General features: G+C 45.6%; 1 long non-coding RNA gene across 1 annotated transcript; it reads right to left on the bottom strand.

The window, feature by feature from the left end:
* Nucleotides 1-1031: 1031 nt before the first annotated feature.
* On the bottom strand, nt 1032-22930 carry LOC134472412 (uncharacterized). Its single transcript, XR_010042216.1, has 2 exons — nt 22730-22930; nt 1032-5147 (listed from the first exon to the last, which is right to left on the bottom strand). It is a non-coding gene; the product is annotated as an uncharacterized LOC134472412 (long non-coding RNA).
* Between the last annotated feature and the right edge of the window lie 2252 nt (nt 22931-25182).

Genomic DNA, 25182 nt, shown 5'->3' with positions numbered 1-25182 from the left:
CCCATTTCAGTGACAATACTCAGAATCAAAGCCAGATCCCAGTTATCATGTGCCAGAGTGACTTCCCCACAATTTCCTTTTGAAATTCTTCTTTACTAGCCTGACCTTTATCTATCTATAGAGTCAGACTTATGTTGTGGGCTATAGATCCCCGCAATAATCAACTGAAGAACTTCAGTTCCCCTCTCTGGATCTCTTTTCCTCCTTCCTCCCTTCCAAGTTAAATGAACCCTGCTGCAGCTGCCTGGATACAGCTTAATCACATTCACAACGAGTGGGAAAAAATTAACATTCAAGGGTGGGTTTATTTCAATCCCAAAATAACTCCTTGAAGTAGCTAATAACATACTATCCCTATTTTACAAGTTAGAGATCTTGTTGAAGACCACCCAGCTGGGGAGCAGCAGAACTGGTCTGTCCAGATCTACCCTGGCCCAGGCTGTGTCCTAGGAGACTTCTTCCTGTGCTGGTTGCTCAGCAGACACTGGAGGGTCAGATGTCCACGGATGACCGAGTTGCAGTCATGTCTGGGCCACTCCCTCAGAAATAGACCATGATGGATGATCTGAGGGCAGCCCAGGGGTTGGGCCAAGTGGCTGTGACCTTGAGTGGATGGGGTGGCTCATATGCTAGGATTTGGCCCAAGGCATATGACTGGGCCTTGTTTAGAATTCATACTGTGTGGTGAGGTCAGTGCAGGACTGGGACCCAGGGAAGGGCGCAAGAATCACAGTTGCAGAACAGTTCCCTTTCATTGGATGCCAGGAGGAGAGTTAGCTAGAAAACAAATTATGCTTAGGACAGGGTTGGATGAGTCCACTATGGACAGCCCGCAGTGGTGCAGGTTATTTCTCGCCTTTAATTACTCTGTCCTCCAGTGCTAGAGGGGATACAAGGTTAATCCATTACATTCCACTCTCAAAGCACAGACCCCTTGATTGTTTCCACTTTTAAGATACTCATTTTGTTTGAATGAATGTGATTGTTATTTTAAATTTGCAAATTAATGTAATTAACGAAGAAATGCTAGCTGAAGTGTGGGATTACATTTATTTGGCATCTCCGCCATTAATTTCTAGCATCTAAAAAGCATTGTTAATCATGTGCACACTGTTAATTATCTCAACATGTTTAATTGTTGTTTTCTTAAATAACTAGTAGGCCATATGTAAATGATCTTTCCAGCATTAACATTTCATTTGTGAAAAAGTAAAGCACAGAACGGATTGCATGATTCATTAGATGGAACATGATCTTTGGGCCTTTCGTGCTGGATCTGTATGGTAGAATGTGAAACAGGGGACCACTCCCCCTACATCTCAACCCAATGCCCTACTTTCCCTGGGGCACACATAACTATGCTTGGAAATGTTACAGAATTGTCAAAGGAACAGAAAACCTGCCGTGGAAATTTAGAGACATATGTTAGAATACTATTTTTCTTGTGATTGTGTGTTTGACATCTTTTTTGTCAGGCTAAGAAACAAAAATATTAACATCAAACATCCAGGGAGTGCTTGCTCTCTATTCCCAGAAGTGTTCCAGGGCGGGGAGCAGTTTTCCATTTAATTTTCATAATGGTCTTACAATAAAGAAAATATGATTGTCATCCCATTTGATAAAGTCGAGAGGAATACGTTTAATCACTTGTCCAAGGTCACGCACCTCATGGCCATTTGGGAAGCCTGACTAATATTTCTCATTTGTTCCTCTGGATGAGACTGACCAATAACCTCCTCTGGTTTACATCCTTAAAATAAAAAGTTAATGATCGCACCTCTCTGCTCGTTGAGCATCTAAGCTCAGCATCTAATAGGAGATATAAAATTCTCTCTCCAGCAGTCCTAGAAAACCTCTGCTATCACTTGACCTCCCACACAGTGTGCTGGGGGAAATATATTAGCCTATTCAGGAGATAGATTTACTGGGTGGAAATGTTCTTGATTGTTTTCTTTCTTTTGAAAACAAGGAGGCAGGCATGGTAATGAATAGAACAGAAGGGAGAGTGTGCACGTGAATGTGAGTGTGTGTGTGTGTGTGTGTGTGTGTGTGTGTGTGTTTGTGTGAAAAAGATGAACAAACATGCAGACAGCAAGAAAGTGAGAGAGACAGCCAGGAGCAGAAAGGCACATAGGACATGAGGAAAGGACTCTACTGATCCATGACTTGGGTGTGGAGAGCTATCTTTCCCTCCAAGGATTCAGAGGACTGAGATGGAGCTCTGTGTCTGACTGTGAGGAATCTCATGAGCAACACTCGGGCAGGACTCTGGCTCCCTAAACATCACCTTGCTGGATGCTTATCACTGATTTAGTGGGTGTGGAAATTTTGGTTCTTTTGTCCAACCATGCAGAGGGAGAAATAGAAGCTGCATTTTGCTACAGGACAGTTTCCAGCAGAGCACGGGAACCTCAGCACACTGCTTCATGGTTTGGGTAAGTGACTTCCTCGGCCCAGTGTTGAAGGCTTGGTCTCCAGCAGGTGTGCTACTGAGGGCAGAATGGGGGGATAGAACCTTGAGGGGGTGAGGCCTCATGGGAGGCCTGTAGGTTATTGGGGGTGTGGCCTTTATAAGCAACTGAGCCAGCTGTAGACAGAAACTTCTGAAGCTACAAATCAAAATAAACCTTTCTTCTTTTAAAGCCACTAATCTAAGGTATGTTGTCACAGTAGTGGAAAGCTGACTGATACATACACTGCAAGAATCACTCAGCATCATAGTAACCTTGGTGATGGCAGGTGCAGAGAGCTGAGAATTCTACCAGAGGGCTGACATGCAGATGCCACAGCCAGAGGGAAAAGCTGTGTCTGTGGTGATTGACCTGAGCTGAATGTGAGTGAAGATAGCACTTAACTATAAATGCCAATCTGCTACATAAGTTTGTTCAACAACCTACTCAGATTTAGCATTTTATTAAATCTGCAGGGTCTGAAAAACATAGAAAATGAGTGAATAAACATAAATTTAGAGCATGGTGATAAATGGAATGTGATTTATTAGAGTCAATGAAAATGGCAAATGAGGGTTAGAAAACAATTTAGCCACAGGCATTCCCAGCCACTGCCAGAGGTACTGTTTAGAGAACAAATTCTCTGAAATGTCGCCCATGAGAGTAATTGTGTATTTTTAGAGAATATCTTTCCTCAATTTTGAGGTCTTGGTGTTTCTTAGTTTTTGTTTGTTTGTTTTTTAGATTTGTCTTGATTTTTGTCCAGTCAGACCACATTTCTGAATCTTACTTAAGTTACACAGAAACCAGTGGTTGTCTCTGGATTCAGAATATGCATCAGTTTAGAGAGGAAGTAAGGATGGGGAAGTCCCTGGAGTCCTCTTTCTTTAGAGGGATAATATTCATAAGTCAAAACCAAGCACGCAAATACAGGCTTAAGGGTCCAGGTTCCTGTTCTGTCCTGTTTAAAATAGTGAAGATTATCTGTGAAAAATATTTGTGGTTCACACCCCTGCAATGTGACAGGGTTACATTTGGAAATGTAATATCCAAATTCATACAGTAGTTGTATTTGGAGGTTGGACCTTTGGAAGTAAATTAGGATTGGATGAGGTTGTTTGGGTGAGAGGGTTTGTCTCTCGCTCACAAACCCTGCAGGATCCACTTCTGGACCCCTGCTCTAAAGAACAGTGCTTACTTCTCACGCCTGCGGGTCCCTGAGTCCTCGTCCTACATGGAAGGAATTGTTCTAAAGTTACTTCTCAGATGCTCTAATTGCTGTTTGGCTTTCTTTGGAATAGTTACCTTCACTGCTGTTCATCTGCCAGCACCCTATTATAGTCTGTTTTAGTCTATCATCTGTTGCTATAACAAAAATACATAAAAGTGGGTAGTTTATAAATATGAGTTTATTTGTGTTAAAAGTCTAGAGACCTGGGAAGTATGAGAATAGGGTGTGGGCATTTCTGCTACATTATAAGAAGACCATCACACAGTGAGACACAGAATGCGTGTTAGTAGCTCTGGGCCTCCTTTCTCATAAAGCCATTAACATAACCTGAAGACCCGTCTTTCACAAACAACCTCATCTAATCCTAACTTACTTCCAAAGGTCCAACTTCCAAATGCAACCAATGATGAATTTGGATATTACATTTCCAGCACACAGCTTTTGGGGAGACACAGTGAAGTCATGGTAAAAGTTAGCGCCATTCCCTCCCACCACTCTCGCCCCATTCCGTTCCACTCAGAAGCCTCGTTATAGGTCTTCAGGATTTAGCCTACAACTGTAAGTGTTGGGTACAGCCTTCCCTAATCACCCCAAGGTGTGGGGGATCAACCTTTGGGGGGTTGTAGTTGTTTTGATCTAATGCTTCTTGAATAAGGAACTATTGGCAATGACTGTGATATCTTAATCCTCTAGGTATCTCCAAAGCCTACCAAGACTTTGGGAAATCTCTTTGAATTCATAACTGCAGGGTAATTAGTAAGAAAAAGGCAAGTAGAGAAAGAAGGGAAGCAGTGAAAAGAGTAGACAAAAAGAAGAAAAGAAAACCAGAAAGAAAAAGAGAGGCAAAGCTTCTGCTTCATCCAGTTCAGTAAGGATTGGGAGACGCAGTTAAACCCCACACTGTCCCTTGGGATCATCATATGGGTGTTGGGACACTTTCTCTGTGACTGTCACTGTGACTGCTGCCGGGGACTGGCAGTGCCTTGGGAAAAGGTAGTTTTCCCAGGATACCTCAGCAGAAGATTGGTACAGCTTCAGGGGTCTCGTGAACAATACAACTGGTCCGTGACTCTCAGTGTGTTTCACATCAGGAGCTCATGAACTTCCAACTTTTGCTGACAAGGTCTCCTCGCCTTGAAATAGCCGTAGCCCTGTGGATGGCAAGTAGCACAAATGTCCCACGGTGCTCCTCACTCCTGGCTTGAGATACCAAGGGTGTAGTCCTCCCTGGAGCACCCAAATCTGCGTTCCAGTGGCCTTGACTCCTTCCTGCTGTCACGATAACCGAGGCTTTCTCTTCTGGTTTCCTGCTCTTCCTCTGCTGATTAACTGTGCTTTGGTATAAATAAGGATGTCTAGGCCAGAGATCTGTGTGTGGGAATCTCAGGAAGCGAGCTTTCTCCAGGGCCAGCCTCAGTTCCTGGGGCCACGGTGTGCAGGGCAGCACACGTCGAAGTTCTCAGATGCTGGAAGAAAGGTGAAGAAGGCAGAACAGAGCTTTATATCTAGAGAAAATAGCACAATCTGAACTTCCTGGTCTTGACTCTGCAGAAACCACGGCAGGGAGGTCACTTGATAAGTGGTTTAGATGACAATTTCTTCTTGCAACAGCAATCAATTAATTTTTAAATTTATTATACTTAATTTGCAATGAGGAGACCGAAGCATAGAGCCCTGGTACCAGCTAGACTCTCAAGGGCACAGCTTCTGAAATGAATAAGAAATAACAAATACATCTCGTGGAGCCATTCCTGTGAAAGAACCAGAAAGCAGGCAGACGTGGTCAGGCTGGAGCACACACGTGCTGCTAGCCCAGCAGACAGCACAGCGAAGGTGCCCAAAGCAGGTCCCCCCTGGAAGACATGCCTAGGTAGGGGGTGCCTCCTGCCACCATGCTTGGCCCGTGACGGGACTGCCTGAGAGTAGCACCATAGAGCTGGAGGCTTGCCTCACCTGGCTCAGGATCCCAGTCCTGAAGGGAAAGTGCAGAGCCATCTCTCCATGCCTGCCCACAGGCAGGCGCAGGTGGCCAGGCCAGCTCTGGGCCCCTGTCCCTCGCCCTGCGGGTCTCACTCCAGCTATTTTGCTGCCCTGTCTAGCATCCTCTTGCCAGCATGGAAACTGCAGGCTCTTCCCCTGAGTGCCCCGTGGCGCACCCAGCCCCGGCACAGAACCTGTGAGTCTTTGGGGGACCAGGACAACCCTGCTGGAGGCTCCAGGATCAGCTCTGCTCTGGCCTCCTCACCACTCACTTTTGTAGTGGCATAAGTTGGCTCCAAGTGCCCAGCAAAGACTGGCCCGCTGTGGAAGTCCTCTCCCTTCCCTTCCGTGTTATACTTTTCAGCCTAGACTTTAGGACATGGCTACAGGGTCCTGAGGTTTGTCAGTGTCCTCCCTCCTGATCTGTGCTGTCCCGTGATCCTGTTGGGGTTGGCTGCTTTGCGTTCATCCTCCTCCTCTTTCTACAAACTCAGGGCACATGAGCTATTGGATTGGTCCAAGGACAGCAATGGCTCCTACATCATCTCATGCAAGTCAATCCTCTGGCTGCCTGAGCTCTAGCATCTTCCTTCCCCTGCTCATGTGGGGCATTTGGATCACAGTCACTGGCCTTGAGGTTAACTCCAAAGAGCCAATGGCCACAAGTGCAACCCTCAGTGGTGCACACTGCTGCAGCTCAGCAGGCCCTGGCCTGCTCTTAGATGGGTTTACAGACTCCGAATTGCCCTGCGGCCACTGTGACCATTACTAATAAGTTGACTGAAGGGGCATCCAGCAGGGAAAGAGAGATGGAGAGACACTTAGGGAGACTTGCTTCTGTCCCCATCCTGATGAGGCTCTGACTCTCGTCTCGGGAAGGTGCTTCTCTACCCAGCCATTCCCCTACAGCATTGGCTGTCAGTGCATGAATGTGATCCCGTGCACCCCGTGAATAGTGATAACCTGGCAGCCATGCAATTAGGCACTGACAATTTCCAAGCTGCCTCTGCCAGCCCTGTCCTCCCCAGCAACTCCCAGCTTCCAAGCCTCAGTCCTGCATGGCTTCCAAATCAATTGTCACCTAGGCAGGGAACAGCCAGCCCGCAGCTCCTGGAAGGTCGGTGTGGGCAGGATGGCACTGAACCTTGGAAAATCTGTCCCGTTCCTCTAATGGCAGCATAGTGTGGCTGGAGTCTGCTCACAATACGACACTGTTTTCCCCAAACAATCTAACATGGAGGTTCTATCCGCTCCAAGGAGCCACTGAAAATGCAGCTGAGGAGATGATAACGTGGCACCCGGGAAATGAAGCCGCATCAAAAATCTAATTTCCGTGAACAAATTTCCACAGAACTCATTGAAGGAACAATCATAGTTACCTACATCTTTAACTGAGCATTTACAAACTATGATTCCATTAGATCTTAAGCCAGAATATGCCTGCAAATGTATTTTTATAGAAAAACTAATTAAAATAACCTGATACAGAATTGAATATGAGAATTTTTTTTGAAAGGCAAATACGAGCGACAGAACTCAAATAAGCTATGGAAGTATCTTTTCCGGTGTACAATATGAAACAGAAATCTTAAGCCCCTTTTGGAGATTAGGATAAAACCGTAAAATGAAATTCGGGTTGTACGTGATTTTAATTGAATCTTCTGGTTCTGTTTAACTGTGCGGCTCTTTTGTGCAGGGAGCTGTCTCCTAGTCTCCTGCAGGGCACGCTTCTGGCCTGATGTCTCCCCAAGGACCTCTAGTTTTGCTCTCTGAACCAGATCATCCCAGGGCCCGCTGGGGTGATCAATCACTCAGGCATCTCCCTGGACACCAGGCCAAGAGGCCACAGTTCATCCTCCAGGACTGTCGGTCCTCGGGACCGTGGTGGCATCCATTGTCAACTTGACAAAGCCAGCTGGGTTTTTGTGCAGTCTGCAGACAGCATCGGGCAGGGTACATCACGGAATGCCAGCACTAAGCCCGCAGGCTTTCCATAGAGAAGACTGATGGGGCCCTGCGTGCAGGAGGAAAAGCAATCAGCCTCTGTGCACCACTTAGTCACTGCGTGGACACAGAGCAGTTGCATAAGCTCTGTGGGCATCTGTTTGTTCACCCGAGAATGGACTGTCCTGCCTGTAAGAGGATAACAGAGCTAAACTCCAACGTGAACAGACAGCACATTCAGTAACTGTAAAAAGCACATCACCAGGCATTGCTGGCCCTGCCTGTGTCCACTCCTGTCCCAGCCCTTTTGTGGCAGGAAAACAGGGTTCACCAGGTGGCCCCAGGCAAGAGCAGGCCTTTCCCAAGTGAAGCGAACCCCTTCTAGGCTTTAGGCCTCGCCACTGGGAAGGGCGGCTCAGGCGCCTCCATCCCACACCTTCAGGTTCTTTGAAACCTGGGTGGATGGTGATTCTTGCCTCCTAGGAAACTTTCCCACCTTTCTGGCCAACTTCCTATTCCTCACCATCAATGCTGTGTCCTGGGGCCTCCCCAGATACAACCCAGCTCTGCACGTCGACACTCCGAGTATTAAGGTCATCAGCTCCTTCCTTAGAATCACACCCCTTCAGGACCCCACAGAAAACAGCACACACCAAGAAGCAGACCCAAGCTTTGCCCGAGCCACTGGTCATGCTCGGTTCTGATCTCTGTTCACCCGGACTTAAATGTAAAGTGACAAGCCCCAGATCCCCGCTTCTCGGTCTCTGTCCCTTTTTTCTGGTGGGTTGGGCAGCAGGTGCAACACTCTCCTGAACGCAGTTTCCCTGGGGATTCTGGGACCATGAATCATCGCCAGCCTTTACCTGGATCTCGGAACTTTCATGCCCGAAACTTCTCAAGAACAAAGTGTTGTGTCTGGACAGGACTTCCCCTAACAGAGTGTGTTTGAACTGTGTTCCAGTTAATAGATTTCTACGTGCAGTTCATTGTGTCCTGAAGTCTTCATAGATACCATGTCTGTCCCTCAGGAAGGCTGTTTTCATGCAGAAGACTCTTGGAAATGCTCCTCCTTGGACAGAGGCCACAATCTACTTGAACCCCCGGATCTCAGGGGTGAAGTCAAGTGATAGGTAGGGCTTCTACATAAAGCATGGCAGAAAGATAGCTTGATTCTTGTCACAGAGAACCCAGGGTCCTACCTCCCAGTGAGCACAGCACGCAGGTCCGTCTCTGATCTCTCCCCAGAGGGTATCTAAAGGGCTTAGTGTTACGTGGCCACAGGGTGAAGTCATCCTCCAACTGCTTATTACTTGGAAGTCAAGCACTACTTTTCTAATATGGAGAAATTACAGGTTGGTGATGTGATCCCAATGGAAACAAAATACAGTGGCTGATCCCTCCTGTCACTCAAGCCTCCGTGTCAATGGGGCACCTCCATGCCAAGGGTTACATTACCATGTGCTAAAAGAGGAGCTTTTAAAATGTAAATATCAGGTAGCTGTGTTTTACTTTATAGAAATTCTTGACCATTTAGCTGTTTGGTAATTGCTATGCACAACTGAGTAAATATATGGTGAGTTCCAACTGATTCATACAATAAAGTGGAACTTTCTCTCTCTCTTCCATGTGTATATAAAGTATTTTTTCTTTGAGTCTGAGGTTTGCCATTTTTTCTAGCTGTGACTTGAGGTCAGCTAAACTGTGGTGAAACGTCAGAACTGTGACATATCCTCTTTAATTTCCACGGTCCTAGAAACTAGGTCTCTCTGGGCGTTTGTTCATTTCCCCCATTCTCCATTTCTTTCTTCCCTGAACACGTTGGGCATCACTGCAGCTAAGCACAGCCATTTCCTTCCTGTCCCCTCCCCGTGGCCATCTCTAGGGCAGCACAACTATGGGCAGGTCTCCTGCAAGGACATGGGCCAGGGACAGACTGAACCAGACTCCTTGGAAGCCTCACCCCTGAGGTCCTTGGCAGAGTCCACGCCATCTGAGTGGGATGGGATGCCACCCCCCCACTCTCCAGGTAACCTGCTAACTGTCACTTCCCCAGATGGCCTTGCCTGGTCCTATAGACAAGGGCACATCTCTTGTCATCTGTTTTGTTGTACCCTGTATTTCTCTTTATGATTCTGAATGAACAGCAGGGGTGAAAGAACTAGAATACCCTGGTTTTAAAAGGCCAAATCTAGGGTTGGGGATTTAGCTCGGTGGCATAAGCACCTGCCTTGTAAGCAGGTGGTCGTGAGTTCGATCCCTGGTATCGATAAAAAAAAAAAAGGTAAAAAAAAAAAGGCCAAACCTACCAGCTGGCATCTAACCAACACCCATGTAATGGGTCAACCTCCTCTTCAATGTCAGAACCACAGTGCATGTCATGGTTTATGTCTGTGGCCCCCAGACCTCATGCATTTGCATTGTGCATTTGTGATTGGTTCATTGTCTAGTGCTTGGATTGGGGTGTCAGTGCTACAGCCACATAGGGGTGGAGCCAGGATGTGACGTAATGGCAGGAAGAAGGTGTGTGTCTCTTGCCAGTTTCTGCCTTGCTGTTTGCAGCTGCCATGAACTGTGACCCCGCCGTGCCATCGTGCCTTGGAGCCAACTGAGTGTGGACTGAAACCTCCAAGAACTGTAAGAAATAAACCTTTCCTTCCCCAACTTTGGGCTTCAGGTATTTTGTCTCAGCGATGAGTAAAAAGTAACTAACACAGTGCCCCACGTGGAGATGGCTTCCAATTAAATTCAGTTGGAAGAGGACTTTGAACAAACTGACTCGGTCCTCTTGCCCTGTGGCCTCTCATACTCCAAGGATCTCATTCTCCAAGGACCCCAGGCTGGTTTGTCACTCATATTGCTTCTCAACCATGTTTTGCAGGATTTAAAAAATGACATCATTATGCTGCCTTGTAAGATGAGTGTCTGGCACGGATCGCTTTCAAACTCCTGGCTCTTCTTTGTCTTATTTCTGAGAACTTACGCTCTCTTACCAAGTAGCTCACCTCCTCTCCTGGCTTCCTTTCCTGTCACCTCTGAGCACATTTCTTGGGCTTGGATTGCCATCTCGTTTGTACTTAGGGATTAGATCCATCACCACTTATTCTCAGCTGGACCTCGAAACAAATTGGTCAGGTTTTAGAGTTTCCCATGGCGTTTAAGCAGAGAACTCAAATCTCTTGATAAACACAAGACAGGGTCTCTATCTGGGGAAGACTGAATCCTTCCAAGTTTCATTTCTCTACTGTGAGGCAGGCATTTAGCTATCAGATTCAAGGATGAGAGCCCCAGACCCACTGGAGCAAGAGAATTTAATAATGAATTCAGAAAGGAGGGCAGGAACTTCCAATTCCCCTTGGCTTGTATTTAGAATTAATCCTGGGGATAGGAAATGAGGCTGCGTCTGACGTTTAAAGTTGGATGTCTCCATCTACGGGTAGGTGTGGGCTGTGCATTCTCCTGAAGCCACGGTCTATATGGCTGGGTCTGCTCTGGTTTCTTAATGTCTAGGTCATTCCTTGGGAATCACCAATGACTACACAAGACTGGATGTCTTCTCCGTGAGGGTTATTTCCAGCGGAACATCTTTCTGAAAGAAGTTATGACAGGTGATGGTAATAGCTCATTGCTGTATCCCAGGACCAACTGTGCCTGTAGGAATGTGCTCGCCCCCTCCCTTTGCAAGCCCTGCTACCCAACAGCTCCTCCAGGCCTTCACAGCCCATTATCACCTCGTTAGAGAGGATTGCCATCAAACGGGCCTCAAAACCCCACTGTAGATGGGTCCTTAGTGACATGATTATTTGTGTTCTCCTCTTCAGAACTCAATTTACATGCTAATTACCTTTTGAGTAGTGAAACGCATTTAGTGCACGTTTACTGGTAGCCAGTGGTGGCTCTCTTCTTCCTCCTGGAACGTCCAATTTTGTTAAGCTACCATCTCGTTGAGAAGCAGTCACAAGCATTGGGTTTTTTAGCCCAGAACTGGAGGCATTCCTGTTTCAGAGCTCTTGCAAGTCACTCACTAATTTAGCCTCCCTAAATGGGGGGCAAGGACAGAGCAGCTTGTGTTCCTCAATACAAGAGAGGACGTTTCTTCCTGCCTGGATCAGCCTGCAAGGCCATATGGAGACCTGTTGTCTAACAGTCAATACTGGAATCAAGCGATTTCCCTCTATCCAAATACCACTCTGAAGTCTTCCGATAGTTACTAAGGGACCCATTTTGCCCTCTGTAGTGTTTGTGTGCAAGTGTTCTGGAGCACAAAATGCCAAACTGCGTGTGTGAGCAGAGGCTGCTCTTCTGCAGATTTCACTCCGCAGTTTTCATTCGGATGTAATTGACCATGACCAGATGGAAAGAACTGGAACCGTCCTTTATGGAATCAACTCCAAAACATTTCACCTACTGGTGAGACATGCCACACAGCAAGGGCTTAAGCAAACAGTTTGTTGAAATGGCAGAAGACAATTACCTGGGAAGTTAGGGAAATACAGAACTCAGGACATTAGCCTGAAAGGGAGGCTCCGTGGGCCGCGTGGGCTGGCCTGGATTCCTCTTTGATTTCCATTTTTCTGTTCATTTAATCATGTGGCCCAGAGGTGACAAGATCTGCCCGTGTCCTGCAGATATTTCCCGGTTGCCTTGATGCTGTGTTTCCCCGAACATTTATAGGTCTTCTTGGAGGGACTTTGGTGTGGGAGTCGGAGGAAGGGTAAGACAGTTTGGAGCCTATGAAATCACTTTTGGCATTTCTCCTGAATTGCATCCAAGGAGTCTTTCTCAGAACACATAATTGAAATCGGAGTCTGTGTCTCTGGTTGAATAAGATTCTACGTGACAAAACTATCAAGACCCTGAAAGGCGGCAGGGGTGTGTAGGTGGTGTTTCTACTGCACAGAGAAAGCCCTGATGTTCAAAACAGGACCCTGGAGATGCCTCTCAGAGAGTGTGGGTGAGCAGGGCAAACCACTCAGGATGAATCATCTGTCACCCTGCTCCCCAACACCCTCCCACCCACCTGCCACCACACAGCCTCTCAGACTTCCATGGCAACAACTACCAGCACTAATTGCACCTGTTTACACAGGTGTTTCTCCCACTGGGCAGTGGGTTCCTCAGTGTCAAAATCGTCTCTTTTGTCTTCATGCCCAGATTTTAGTATACACTGTCACTACTTGAGCTACTTGCCCAGATTTTAGTATACACTGTCACTACTTGAGCTCAATTATATAAGACCATCCATTATAGTTTATGTCTGGATGTCCCCCAAAGCCTCATGAGCTCAGAGATTGGGATTTTGCAAGCTGATCAGGTTATGAGGATGTTATGGTTGACCTGATGCTGGGAGGTGGGGTCCATACAGGTTATGTGTGTAAATCGACCTCCTTTCCCTGCTGCACCCTTGATCTCTCGATCTCTCTCTCTCTCTCTCTCTCTCTCTCTCTCTCTCTGTCTGTCTGTCTGTCTGTCTTCTCTCTCTCTGCTTCCAGTTAGCCATGAGGGGAGCAGCTTTTCCTCCATCCAAACTGCTGATGAGGTCATGTGCTTGCCCCTGGGGAAGGAAGCTGGCCAGTACACTCTTGAATCCGGACAGTCTAGTATCCAGGGCCCTCTGGAAGGGAGTTAGATCTCGTTTCCTACTTTAGAAAACATGACAGTCACAGACTGCAGCCCTTCCAGGGAGAGAACCAGCAGTGTCTCCTGAGATCCACACCATGTTGGAACTGAGGACACTGTGAAAACAAATGACCATCTTGTCTCCCTGCTTAGCAGTCATGAACCTACTGCTACATAGCCTAGAGTCAAATATCCCACTTTCCCCATCCTCCCCCCACCCCGCCCATTAGCAAATGGGAACCAGAAATCTGAGCATCTCCTAGGAGGTTGATCATAGCAAACAAGGGTGACTTCCTTCTACCATTTCTTTGAAGGCAAATACTTTTATTACTGTTTTGGTCTTTTCTGATGAATGGTACTGCTCTATTCAATATTCTGTTTTGATAAGTTCTATAGTGTTCTATATTTCATCTCATTTTGATATACGGGATTGAAAGAACAACTATTATAAGGATAACAAAATATACTATGACACCTATTTCTGTTATCCAGGTAACCTGCTGTGAAGTTCTGTACCAATTTCACTGTACGATCTTAGTTAGCTTTATTCTGACTTGTTCTGTTGTATACTTTCAAAATAAAATTAAAAAAAATAAAAAATAAAACATGACAGAGCCACAAGTCTAGGTGACCATGGAGACAGAAATGATCATTATGCCACGAGACTTGCAGATCAAGTGCAAAGTCCTAGGGAGGAGCCTCTGACTCTGCCAGTGGTGTGGAGCTGCTTCATCCTCATGCAGTTCGTATGCTGCAAGCCACTGAGTATGGAGAACCGCACACCCCGAACGTCTCTGGCCCAGAGAGATTTATCATGAGACGATGGTGCTAACCTGGATGTGGGGAGTTAGGAGGCTGCACCTGGGTGAGGGAGCAGGTGAGCTGTGGGGTTTTCAGGGTTGGAGACCGGCACAGAATGAGCTTCACTGCCATCTCCTGCTGCTCAAAGGTCACTGGAAATATCACAGATTGATGCGGGCAAGTAGAGCTTTATGGATGATCTAACCTGAGACCCCTAGAAGCCCTCAGCCTCGTAGAGAGCTTGATAGGAAAAGAAGCTATGAGAGAAAAAGCACCTAAGATTACCTGTGCTTCTGATATTGCCAAATTCTTCACAGTATTATTCACTGAACCTTCCGAAGGTCGGAAGGCTTAGCATCTAGCATTCTCTCTCTCTCTCTCTCTCTCTCTCTCTCTCTCTCTCTCTCTCTCTCTCTCTTTCTCTCTCTCTCTCTCTCTCTCTCTCTCTCCTCTTCTCTTTCTTTATAGTCCTGGGCTTCAGGCTCCAATCCCACAGCCCAGCACATAGTAGGCAGGCACTTTACCACTTATTTACATTCCCTGAACTCTTGTGTATTTTTTAGAAGAGAAAAATAACTCATCCATGATTTATTTAAAGTTTCAATGTCAGTAAGTAACTAGCTGGCTCCAAAATTTCTGGTCTATTCATTTTCCTGGAAAAAGACATGCTAAAAAGAAGAAAGGGAAAATTTACAAAAATCAGGCAAAGGACAGGGAAGACGAAGAGAAGAAAGAAAATAAGGAAAAATAGAAGCTGGGCATGTCAGGACAGAGAAGGAGGAGAAATGTTCAGATTGGGTGGCCGTCCCCTTAGTCTGTACTGGAGGGGATCTCAGAGCGAATTACAGTCAGCGGAACTCCTGCCTTCCCAGCTCTCTGCCCGACAGCAGGCCATTTTCCACTGTGTTTAGCTCTTCATTTTTCTGACCATGCAATCCGAGTTTGGGTGAACCTCTGAACCCACAGGCTGACGAAGCACACAGTGCAAAAAGCCCATTGATCCTGAGGTCACAGCGTTGCATAAGTCTGTGTCTTGTAGGAGGAAGATGAAGTGTGAATCTGTTCAGCCGCGATGCTGCTTTACCTTGAGTCAGTGGACATGACAGGGGTGACCTTCAGGATGCACGGTCGACACTGTCAGTCTGCCCTGCCAGGCATGTGACATGATGGTCTGGGTTCCAGTTCTCGTGCCCTTCCTCGCTTGAGTGTCTTCACTTGGGAAAGACACCTGGGACTTCATGGTTGTACCTACTCAAGCATCTTTCCAGTATTTTACCTTTTTTTTCTTTTAAGCTTGGCTCCATTCGCAATGCAATACTCTTTAAATGTTTTCCTTAGCTCAAAGATTTATATCTTTAAAAATGTCTTTAATGGGGGCTGGGGATTTAGCTCAGCGGCATAAATACCTGCCTTGCAAGTGTGTGGTCATGAGTTCAATCCCTGGGACCAATAAAAAAGAAAAAGACCTAAAAAAAAAAAAGTCTTCAATGTTTTGATTGACATAATAAATGTACATCTTTTTGGGTTGCAGTGTGATATTTCAATCTTATACATATTGTGTAATGATGAAATCAGGTTAATTATAATATCCATTACCTTAAAGATTGTATCATTTCTTTATAGTGAGCACATTCAAACTTCTTTCTTCTAGCTATTTTAGAATTTTGTTAAAAAAATTCTTCTTTTGCAGAAATGTAGCAAATATTTACTTCTATTTCACTTTATCATTTTGTGTGATTTTATAAAACATTTTTTGAACATTTAAATCCATTTAATTTAGAGATATTATATGAGGTAAGGATAGAATTTATCCCCAATCATTCAAGCAGCAAGCATTTTACAATCAAACCTATCACTACTAATTTCTGATGTTCCTTTTAAACTGGGGTATTTTCTCTTATTTTGTCTTAAAACTTCTTGTGTGTTACAGTCCTTCTTCCAGACATCGTTCTGGTTTGTTTTGTAGAGGGGACGATGTTTTGCAGGAATGTCTCGAGTAATAATTCTCACCGACTGCCTGTCATTCATCTCCCTGTCATCTTTCTCATGTTCCTATAAATCTTTGTCTCCTCACTACCATATTTGGTTATGTCTTCTGATTTCTGAAATAACTTTTCAAACATTTCTTCAGCATCCATTCCATTTTATGCATCATAAAGTTTATTCTTTTTTGACCCCAGTGCCAATTTTTAATCTGTTTTCAGAGGGATTTTGTGGCAGTCTTTAAAAGTTTTATCCTAAAATCTGTCTTCTCTTCTCATCTCTTTTTTCCTCTGTCATCTTCTCATTTCATGGTTCTTCTTTATTTTAGAAAACACACATCAAATATTTTTTAAACCTGATCTATTTTCTCAGCCCCTGTCAAAGGCATGTTTTTCCCTCTGAGTCCTCCACATCTGTTGTGTCATGGTTTTCTCATAGACAAAAAGTTACAAACACAAACAGAGTGAAATATTTGGCAGGAGACAAAATCCCCATTCCCTCAGCTCTTTATCAGAAGCTTTTGTGCCTTTGGATGTCCCTAGAGAAAGCTGGGGGACACCCTGTGCATCTAATTTGTCACTAGCTCCCATTTGGCCCTCGAAGTTCTGGAGGAACTGTCAGGAAAGAAATCAGTCTGGGCTTCTGGTTTGGGGAGGGATTACAGAGTCCAACATTTATAAATTAGTCTTCTCCCCTCACTCCACCACCAACGTAAGACCGAGACTTAACCTACTTTTTTGTACAACCAGCGTTCATCACTAAATCTTTTCCCTGAGGACACAGTCAGCCGCTGAATGTGGCCTCACCTTGACTCCTGGGGCAGGGACATGGCTAAACCCACATGACCACATGCTCATCTGCATCCCATTGGATAAACCTCCGAGACCCAGCTGGAGAAAGTTTGCTCACATTTCAACTCTTGTTCTGCTCATGAGTCACCTTACTACCCTGAAGTACAAATGCATTCCGATGTTACTGGCTGATTCTTGCTGTAACAGAGTAAAAACAGAGATCATGGAGAATGTGTAGTGGTCTATAAAATCATCTTTTTAATTTTCTTTTCAAAAGCTGGTTGTAATATCTATCAGACTGTATCTGTGCTCCTCCTACATTTCTTCATGCACTTGCCTGGTCTAAAATACTTGACCTTGGAAGACTAGAAATTTCAACACGTGTCCTTCTACAGAACTTCTCAGAGAACTGCTTAACTGAGATTACACCTAAGAGGTGTAGGAATCCAGACACTGGGGAGTGGCAGGGACTGTGGGTGGAGTGTGGAGACAGCACATCATTCTTGCTTCAGGTAGTATTTATTTCATCCTGCACGGTATCATTTCTAATCCAGTGTTTGTCAAAGATTAATACGCATCAAGATCAACACAGTTAAATGCAGCTTCTCCATCAGCAGATCTGGGTCAGAGGAAAGGATTCTGTGCTCCTGACACCCTCCCAATGAGTCTGGTGACCTTGCTCGGCCTTTTGCTTTGGAAAAAGTCTGGCAGGAATTAACTTGATTTAGTCTTAAGATCTATGCTTCTTCTGTCTTTGGGTTCTCAGCGGTTGTGTGTCTGCCTCTCTGGCTGGAGAATCACCCTGCTAAGCCCAAATGTGCACACCAAACACATGTGATCAAAAAGAGCTTATAGAGCCATGCATAACCTCAGTCACTTTTCCGTCACCTCTGCATCCAGCACCAGGTGGATTAGGTCAGTGCACTCTGTGTGGCTTTCAAACACCTGTTCTCATGGAGTTGAGATCGGTTTGGATCCACTCAGGAGATTAAAATCACACCAGGTTTTTAACAGAGAATATTAAATATGCAGAATTGCATAAAGTTTCTCACTATGCATCATGGAGGTAACGTGCACAGGAAGCCACTCGCACTCAAGAGCGGGAGAAAACAGAAAACAAAGCAAAACGGTTCAAGTTTAGAAGTTCTGGAGAGGGTCCACTGTGGAGTTGGACCCAGATTGCTGATGCTGGCATCTGTGCTCAAAGGAGGGTCCCAAGGAGTCTGACGTTACTGGTGTCACTGGTGGTTCTGGTGTCTTGGGGAGAAAGAGGATAATATCTGCTGCAGAAGTGTGGGAGAAACCGCAGACTGACTCCAGCTGCTCCTGCAGGAAGGACCCGTCTGGGGAGACGCTAGCAGGAAGGGGGAGTGGAGCAGACGCCAAGGAAACGGCCTGGAAGGAGCGGGCATCTCCGGCCCTCCTCAGCAGGGGTCTCCTGCAGTGCCCCTGTTGGAAGCTGTGGGGACGGAGCAGCTAAAACACAAGGTGTGCGGAGGCCCAGCCTCACCTTCACTAAGCCAAGGACAGAGACACAGATTTGGAGCTGATGGACAAGAGCCGAGGTCTTAGTAAGTGGCAGCCTGTGCCGGAGGCAGGGCTCTGCAAACACATAGATTTGGGTAAAATTGGCTAAGTAGATGTAAAAATTCAGATTACACCTCAAAATACACTGCTGCTGGGAATGTAAATTAGTACAGCCACTATGGAAAACCATATGCAGTTTCTTTAACAATTAAAAATAGACCTCCTGTATGTTCTGGCTATATCACTTTTGTCCAGGGACAAAGAAGTCAGCATATAAACATACCCTAAATTTCCAAGTTCATTGTGACATTATTCACAATAATCAAGCTAGATCTGTCAACAGATGAATGGATAAAGACAACATAGTGTGTAAAAAAGAATGAAACTATGTTATCTGCAAGAAGACGGGTGGAATGGGGGGATATTATGTTAGGTGAAGTGACATCGGCCAGACACCAGAGAATAAGGCTTGCCTGTTTCTTGTAATTATTATTGTGGAAACGACAGTACCAAGATAGGAAAGCAGATGAGAGATCACGAAACCAGTAGGGATGAGATGGGGATCTGGGGGCGGTGATGCAGGCAAGTGAGCGGAGCGGACAGACGGAGGAGGACAGGATCAGGGTGCCATATACACACGTGGGGGAACCTTGCAGGGACCCCCTCAACATGCACAATTTTGCCTGGTAATAAAAGACGAACCTTTACAGTGTCCTGTGTCTTAAATCGTGAGGCTCTATGGTTTCCCGACAATGAGTAACAGGGAGTTTATTGCACTGGGGGAGGCGTGGATCCTGCACTAGGCACAGTGGCCCGCTGGAGGACGGAAGGCAGGGGAGACATGGGGACACCCTCATTCCCAGCAGAGGTGCGGGGAGGAGATGCTCTCTTGGCTCAGAGAGGTGAGCATGACAGTCAGAGGGCATCAGACACAAGGACCTTAGTCCCTGGCCTCCAGAAGAGGATAGAAGAGTAGAAGAAACCCCAAGGAGGACGATGGGGGTCTACGTGTGGAATTTCTGGAACAGATGCCCTTACTGCAGGTCCCAAAAGCAACATGGACCACTGCAAGCCTTTCTTTCGGCTCTCATATGGCAGGTGCGGAGGGGGTCAGTAGGGTTCCAGGGTGTGGGTGGAAGGCGGCCAGGAGCGAAGCTCCAAAGGCCTTGCCTGGGTCAAGGTGAAGCAGAACCGAGCCTCTGATCACAGCTGGCAGGCCTGATCCAGCAGCAGGGAGTTTGCGGGTTCAGCAAGAGCCATAGGGAGGGTAAGTCAGTGATGGAGCCTCGAGGGAACGGTGACATGAAAAAGGTCATGGACGTCCCCAACCATGACCTTGAACTGGAGCTCCTGGCTGCAACAGGTTGCCAAGTGTCCAGGCAGAGTCATGGTCATCCCTACCGAGGTCTCAGATGATAGCACAGAGCCCGGAGAGGAGGCAGAAGTTCCCTTCCTCGCTCAGGCTGAAGACTATGACATCTTCAGCAAAGGAAATTTCAGCTCTGCTAAGGTGTTTGCACCTTTAGGTTGACTTAGTGTTTATTAATTTACCAAAACAACACTGCATTGCCTTGAAAGTGACTTAAAGTGAAAGAGGATGACAAAATGTGTCACCAACAACTCCGTCACACACAAAAGCACACACATGTGCACAGGAGAGAGAGAGAGAGAGAGAGAGAGAGAGAGAGAGAGAGAGAGAGAGAGAAGAGAGAGAGAGAGAGAGAGTCAGAGGACAGAAAACCCAGGCCCTTGAGAATATAATAAGACCTAAATCAGTCACCTGAAAACATTCTCTCTTCATACCCAAATACAGTGCAAAGTCTGCAATATTCACTACACAGTCAGAGTGTCCATTGTCCACCTGGTCCAAACCTTTGATGGAATGGTGAGCCTGTGGTATTCCTCTGTTCCCCAAGAAAATATCACCAAACAAGTGCCCTGAGGGACACTCTGGGAACGCTGGACCACGTTCAGTACTCACTTCTACCATTTGCGATCTCTGCCATCTGCAAAGCACAGTGGCACCTCCTGACACGAATCATCTGTCACCAACCCCTAGAAAGGGGAGGCCCTGCCCTGTTAGCATCTCCTCTGGGGAGACAGAGGCTAAGCAGTTCCTTCTGACTCAAGGTCGCATATAAATCAGGATTCAAGCTGAAATCCATTTAGTCTCAAACCTACTGCCCTTTCTCCAGCCCCCCAAAATCACTGAGCAACCGAACCTAGATTGCAACACCTGGAAACCACAAGAAGGCAGACCGGAGGAGCCCTAGGAAGGGCCGCTAGTAACTCCTAGGCCCTCAAGAAAAATAATTTAGAAGTAAAGTAGCACAGAAGTCTAAGGGAAAGCCTCCCCTCTTCTGTTCAGATCCTCCACAGCACTGATATTTGCATCACGCTTTATCTGCCCAATTTTTCTTACACAATTGTCAAGTATTATCTCTAGATCTAAATTAATTAAAGTTGGCCAAAGGGTACAAAGACAAGGAAACACGCTCTGTAGGAACATATTAGACGCTGTTATCCATCAGTGATGTTCTTAATCATCGCACGAATTGCAGAGGGCATCACTGAACACATTTTTCTCTCCCCGTCTCTAGTGGTTTCTAGTCTTATTATCTCTACGAGCTTTAGTGTTACATACTTTTAACTCTTTCATTCTAAAACTGGCACCAGGAGAGTCACCCAGCTCCATCCTTAGTGCTGGCTTAGGTAGCTGAGTAGTAGTCATTGCTTTGTACTTGTGGTCTTTCATTCATTTTCTGGGAGTCCTGACCCCCACTGCCTTAACCCTTTGAAGTCCCTGTGTCACAGGCCTCTAGTGACATACAGCTGACTCCCCAGCACTACGCTCTGCTCATGTGCTCCGTTTGACTCTGTAGTAAGCGTCCTGTTTTTGAGAATCTGTTTCCTTCCTGGATGCCTGCTACACAACTCTCTTGTTTTGCACTCTGCACGTAGCTTTCTTTCCTTGTTTATTATATCTGCCTCCTTTCTTGCTTCACAGTGATTTTCCACAATATCATTCTGCCCACACCTGAAACCGAACTCCTAAGTATCCGTCTTTCGCACGGCACTTAGCCCCGAGCTGACGGAATCTGCATGTGGCTTCCCGGCAGGTGAGCAGACCGAACATCTTCAAAGCCAGCTTCATCTCCCAGACCTTAAAGCCAAAGCTCCTGCTTTCCCCAGTTTGGCTTTAGCTTCCTCATAGCAGGTGGGAGGCTGGGAAAGCAGACAATCCGAGTGCTGTTCTCAGGGGCCTGGTTACCCTGTCTGCTGGTCCCCGAGGCCAGTGGCTCCCCGCACCCTGCCCTTTGTCCTTGCCCGTTGGAATCACCCCTCAACTCCTCCTGCTCCTCGGCTGTTCATCACGCAAGCTCCTCTGCTCTCCCTCCTCACCGTTTCTGCATGCGTGTTGATCAAATCAGCTCTCTAAACGCACTGTCTCTCCAACAGTCCCAATGCTAAGACGCTGACAGCTTCCCACTGTCTTATTGTTTTGCTTTAAATCCAAACGGTAGCCGGTATTTTAATACGCTGGCTTCAGGCCACCTCTGCAGACCCGCCTCATTCATCATCAAGCCCCTCTGTTTACACAGCGCTTCATTCTCCTCATCGCTCATAACACACTACAGTTCAAAAATCCAGGGCTGGGCTCAGATGCTTGCTTTCTTTATTACTCAGCTTTGTTAAGACTCACTGCAAATGTCATTCTTCCTGCGGTTCTCCAGGATCCTCAAACAAAATCAACTGCTCGTCCTGCTCCCTATGAACGTGTATAATGTCAGCACACTGCACGGCCAAACGTGCAGCAGTATGTGAGACAGAAGACTTTGTTCTGATCTCAGTGTATCTCGGTGCTAGCTCGGTCCTGTGCCTGATGGCACTATTCTTAGATAATAATGGTGTCTCTCGTTTCTTTACTTCTTAAACGTAGCCTCAATTCAGACATTCAGGTGTCAAGCTCCGAAAGTTTTAATTATCTCCAAAAATAACTTTACTTACCTGCAGTGGAGAAAGAATCCCTAGTTTTTCTCTCTTAATTCATCACTCCAGTAAATCAAGAAACAAATCTGTGGTAAGGTTTTGCCAGGCTGGTACTGACACAAGGTACCCTAGAGGTCGCTGGTGCTGACAGATGATGACCCTGACTACCTCGGGGACTTCTGCAGAATTTTGGAGGCTCCAACTGTCCACGTGCCCCCACCCCATCTCAGGAGACCTCGCTTTCTTTTATTTTGGAGCTCACCACCTCTTCCTATGGTGCTCTTGAGAAGCCAGCAACAGAACCAGGTTGACTCTCTCGGGTGGAGTCGACATCCAGATCCCATAAAATACTGGCTCCTCTTTGAACTGCAAACAGCAGGGAATTCAGATTCTTCCTGGAAGCAGCAATAACTCACCTTCCTTCCCAGCAGCAGAGTACTTGGCCAATCTGTCTCGTCTGCTCACCTCGTACCTTCACAAGATCAACCCCTCTCCCAGCTTCTCTCATATCTCTGTTCTCTGTGAAGCTGCTGTGAAATCTCGGTCTCCAGCCTTGACATGAAAGAAACAGCATCCTTACATTTCTGTCCTCCACGGTGGGAACCAGGTACCTCGGGAACCACATCAGTTCTTGTCAAAGAAATTTCATCATGAAATCTTACTTCCCTTGGCATTCTCTCAAAGTACAGAAACAGAGATTAGTGCCAGAATTCCCTGAGTGGGGTGATCACGGGTCAGGAAATCAGGTTTCAGCCACTTACTTTCAAATTCTGCTTTTCTGTTCTGGTCTACTTCACTTTATAAGCAGCCTCTATAGAGCTTGGTGTTTGGGTGAAAACTTGAATTTCAATATCCTGTCTCACAGAAATTCACACAAAGAGTGTAAAATGTAGGAAGTATGAAAATACTTTCTCTAAGTAATGCTGCATTTGGACCAGCCGTACCTACCAAAATTAATGAGAAATCCAACACGCACCAATCACATACAGCATGGAGAAGGTGGAAATTTCTGCACCTGTGCTAGGACAGTTTGAAAACAATGGGACTGCATTTAGCATGAAAAAGTGAGCTCCTAACACACTCACATATCCAGGAGTACCAAGTATGAACTCTGAATTACCTTTAAAACAAACCAAATGACTATTTGAGAGCTCTTGTGATTACTAGAGAAAGTATGTAGTGGGTGAATTCCTACATCTCCTAAGAGTTTCTCCATCCTCCATAAACCACCCTAGTGTGTGTGTGTGTGTGTGTATGTGTGTGTGTGTGTGTGTGTGTGTGTGTGTGTGTGTGTGCGCGCACGCATGTGTGTTTGTATGCACATTTACAATTTTGTTAGAGAAGCAGCCATGGTCACAGTTAGCAACAAGAAGCTGGGATTTTGATGGAAAACCTACATAGATTTCCTGATTTAGTAGACATCTCTGGAATCAGCAAGGCTGCTGGGAAGCTAGAGAGAAACATTAGAAATGAAAGATAAGCAAAATTATGGAGTTCCCAACACTGTGCCTAAGCTTTACAAACATTTGTGACTAACTCCTAAGACATAGAGGAAGGGTAGAAATCATACACCCCAAGCTCAGTGAGATGAATTGGCATACAAAACACTATTAACTACAGGTATGATCAACTGGATTTGAGTCTTAGATATAATTGACTTCTTAAAAAAATCAATAATCTCAAAGCTAGGCGTGGTGGTACAAGGCAATAACTCTAGCACTGTGGGAGGCTGAGGCCAGAGGATTGCAAGATTGCAATTTGGACAACTTAGTGACCTAGTGAGAACCTGCCGCAAAATCTTAAAAAACCATTTTTAAAAAGCTGGGAATGCGGTGTACTGAGAAGATCATAGGTTCAGACCTCAGCATCTCTCACACACAAAATCAAGCATTTGAACATATATAAGAATCCATATCAAATCACATCTGAACTTCCCATGACAATATTCAAGGTCACTTGACACCCAAAGAACAAGGAAAAAGATGAGCAGCGGATGCCAACCTTGAATGACTCAGATGCTAGAAATATCAGATATCTACATACGTGTTACACTAAGTTGATGGAAACTGTATTGATCACACACACATAATAAATATGAAGATGGCAGATCTCTATAGAAATAGGTAACAGACAACAGATTGGTCACTGTAGAATGTAAAACACAATAACAAAATCTTCAATAGATGAGTTTAATAACTATAGAATGGAAAGGAAGGAATCTGTGAACACAGAAATTAGATCAACACAAATCAAATGGTGTGAAGATTAGAAAGAAATAGAATAAAACAATAAGCTACATAGTCTAAGAACTTTAGAGACAGTTTCCAAGACTCCAGAAATCTGAGTCCTAGAAGTGAAAGGAAGAATGAGAAAAATACTTTGAGAATTTATGAAACTGAACTTCTCCAATTTGTTCAAAAACAAACAAATCCGCTTAAAATTCCAATGTATAAACAGTATATACTTGGGGAGAGCCACACCTACACAAGTCATAATCATATTGTAAAAATTCAATAGAAAGAGAAAAACATTTGGAGGTCACTAAGAAATCCCGATACATCAAACACAGACAATGATAAATCGAATTACTGTAGACTCCTCATTTGAAACTATGGAAATCCAAAGATTGTGGAACAACTGATCAACATGTGTTATGTATATGTGCAAATGTTCCCAAGTGAATGTAATTATTAGGTATTGCAAACATACACTAATAAAAATGGGAAAGAACAAGAGAGAAACTACATCTGTAAAACTCTGTTGAGAGGGAAGGGTGTGGAGGAGACCCTGGCCCAAGAATGCAAAATTCAAGTTAGAAAAAGTAAGTGCAAGAGATGGACTGTGCAGGGGTGAGTGGAGCTGCTCACAG

The sequence above is a fragment of the Cavia porcellus genome, unplaced genomic scaffold, assembly GCF_034190915.1.
Source record: "Cavia porcellus strain 051 isolate PalLab524CR breed Dunkin Hartley unplaced genomic scaffold, mCavPor4.1 scaffold_23, whole genome shotgun sequence".
Lineage (NCBI taxonomy): Eukaryota > Metazoa > Chordata > Mammalia > Rodentia > Caviidae > Cavia > Cavia porcellus.
Note: the sequence above shows the minus strand (reverse complement) of the source record. Positions and strands in the feature narration are given on the sequence as shown.